Source organism: Oncorhynchus tshawytscha, linkage group LG08 (genome assembly GCF_018296145.1).
Source record: "Oncorhynchus tshawytscha isolate Ot180627B linkage group LG08, Otsh_v2.0, whole genome shotgun sequence".
Taxonomy (NCBI): Eukaryota; Metazoa; Chordata; class Actinopteri; order Salmoniformes; family Salmonidae; genus Oncorhynchus; species Oncorhynchus tshawytscha.
The window spans coordinates 68590453-68593687 of NC_056436.1; positions in this window are offsets into that span (position 1 = coordinate 68590453).

Below are 3235 nucleotides of genomic sequence, written 5' to 3' on the forward strand. Positions count from 1 at the left end.
TATATATATAAAGTGTTGTTGTTTTTATATATATATATATATATATATATATATATATATATATATATATATATACTTTGAGTCTTGTAAGGCAAGTACCATTTGGATTTCAGTCAGCCTGTAGTCACAACAGATGTACACCATGGGGCAGTTTGTCCTATTCCCGCCCCCCCACCTCCCATTATTCCCCCTGACCCAGCATTAGCTATTTTACAGCTGGACGTTCTATAAAAGTGTAATTTATTCCCTTTTAGCATGTCAGAATAAATTCAAATGACTTGTCAGCACCACTGTCCCAGTCTGTAATTTGAAGAACACACTGACTTCTTATGCCTTATGCCTGGATGATGATGATGGCTGTTGAAGAAAAAGAAAAAAGGCATTTTTTTTGCTTTCCATTTGCTTGTCTACACATTTACCTGTTGACTACCACACAACTTTAGTATTGTAAGCATTTGGAAACTGGAGACATCGGCAGGATTGGGGATAGATAAGGAAAGACTTTCTTTCAAAGACATCAGACTCCGATTGCTCTAGACAAAGGGACACATTTGTGGAAATGGTCTAAAAAGGTATTGCTGTAATCTAGAAAAAGCAGTTCCTGGTAAATGATGTTGGTGGGTAGTTGTAGGTGCTTGTGGTGGTGTTTTGAAAAAAAAATCTTCCAGGATTTATATCTGTAAATATTAAAATGGCTTCAAATGGCTGTCGTGGAAAATTGTTTAATTATCTACACCTCATCAACTCTACATAAAACTGGCCAAAGCAAAGAAGAATCTGGCCTAGCAGTAAGTCTGCTGTATGAGACTCAGATGCCTCATTATACACTTGTAGGACAAAGGTAGTGTCAAGGGTTAGTGGGACAACTGCGAAGGAATGTGAGAACTACACAATAGGTTTAGGAGCAAAGTGCAATGCAACAGAAGGTATTTCTCCCCCCCCCCCACAGCATGGAAATGGGACTATTTCAAGTAAAAGTTGACATCTGTATTAGATTAAACCTCCCCCTAACAACATTGTTGGGGTGTTTGCATTGTTCTGTAGGATCTGTCAGTGTAGTCAGTGCATTGCCAATCCTGCATGGTCACTTCCAAAGCTGGTAGGATATGTAGCAAAAGTGAAGTGATCTAAGATGCTGTATCTCTCAATAGCACACTGGCAATATATCCCCCAGTGTGTTTTCTGGTTTTGTGTAAATACCTAACTGCCTTTGGAAAGTCAGAGTCCTAGAAGGGACCTTGTGTGTGGCCAGGGATTTGTCAACCATGGCACACTAGACACCAGACTGCTTAGAGAAATGGATGGAGTGGAGGATGTGAGGGTTTTTAGACGTCATTCTCCAGGCTAGGAAGACAACACCACAAGGGTTGCGGCAGGGTGAATGAGGCATGTTTGTCATTTTATCCATTGTGAGGTGAACACATGCAGAAAGCAGCTGTTTGCAGAGAAAGAGAGAGGCCCCAGACAGCCTTCTGGCCAGACAAAAGGGGCCAAAGGGATGACACTGTGTAGAGAGTAAAAAAACAAGGCTAGTATGTGAGCTAGGTAAATAAAACAGTAGGTCAAACTTGAATCTCACAATTTGTCACTGTTGACGTTTTAAAGGTACGATATCATCCGCCATTTCAAACTTCAATTCAACCATTATTGACCCACAGCAGTACCCCAGTGTCTTGGAAAGGATAGTATTTTCAAAAACAGTATTCATAATTTTTTTTTTTGCTAATTAACCAATCCCATTCAGGATCAAGATTAATTCACCATCTCAGTAATAGAGGATTTATATAACTACCTCGGTGCCGCCTCTTCATAAAAGGCTCCGAAGCAGAGGAATGGCCTCCACGTGATACAGGCAGATCGAGTGGTTGGGAGGTATCACACGCTGATCTGGCTCCCCCCTTTCCCTCTCCCTGATGGGGTTTTGTCTAGATGGGATACAGTTTATGCTAAAATTGTATTTTCGTAGCAGACTAGGAGAATTAACGTAACAGGTTAGGAGAATTAGGTTACGGTTCTCTAAAATAAAATATGTATCCCTTCTAGACATGACTGCCTGCTAGAACTGCTACTGCGGTGTAATGTAATACCTATGCCATACTAACTAAACCCTAGCTCTCTCTCTCTCTGGCCTTGTCCTCCGTTATACCTTTTCTCCCTCTAAAAAGCAGGCAGGCACTACCCACAAAACAAAGAATTTCAGCTGCATGTGGGCACTAGAAAGTGGAATTAGAGAACTGTTGTATAATGCTGGGAGGTGTTAGAGAGGGAAGGGTCCATTGTATGAGGTGGTGAAGCCTGGTTGCTGGGTTTTGTCTCGAAGGGATACAGCTTTTAAGAACATACGCAGCAGGTGAGCAGAATTAATGTAGCAGGTTAGGAGAAATAAGTTAAGGTTAGGAAAAGAGTTAGGGTTAGCTAAAATGAAAAAAATACTTTTGAAATCAAATTGACAAAAGCTATAGGGAAGAGTGGGATAAGTTGAGTCCTTTTTTACATTCAGCATCACTCTGTCAAGTGTAACATAATATTATTTCTAACAAAACAGTTTAAGTCGTAAGTTTACATACACCTTAGCCAAATACATTTAAACTCAGTTTTCACAATTCCTGACTTTTAATCCAAGTAAAAAATTCCCTGTCTTAGGTCAGTTAGGATCACCACTTTATTTTAAGAATGTGAAATGTCAGAATGATAGTAGAGAGTTATTTATTTAAGCTTTTATTTCTTTCATCACATTCCCAGTGGGACAGAAGTTTACATACACTCAATTAGTATTTGGTAGCATTGCCTTTAAATTGTTTAACTTGGGTCAAACATATCAGATAGCCTTCCACAAGCTTCCCACAATAAGTTGGGTGAATGTTGTTCCATTCCTCCTGACAGAACTGGTGTAACTAAGTCAGGTTTGTAGGCCTCCTTGTTTGCACACACTTTTTCAGTTCTGCCCACAGATTTTCTATAGGATTGAGGTCAGGGCTTTGTGATGGCCATTCCAATACCTTTACTTTGTTGTCCTTAAGCCATTTTGTCCAAATTTTGGAAGTATGCTTGGGGTCATTATCCATTTGGAAGACCCATTTGCAACCAAGCTTTAACTTCCTAACTGATGTCTTGAGATGTTTCTTCAATATATCCACATAATTTTTGTTCCTCATGATGCCATCTATTTTGTGAAGTGCACCAGTCCCTCCTGCAGCAAAACACCCCCACAAAATGATGCTGCCACCCCCGTGCT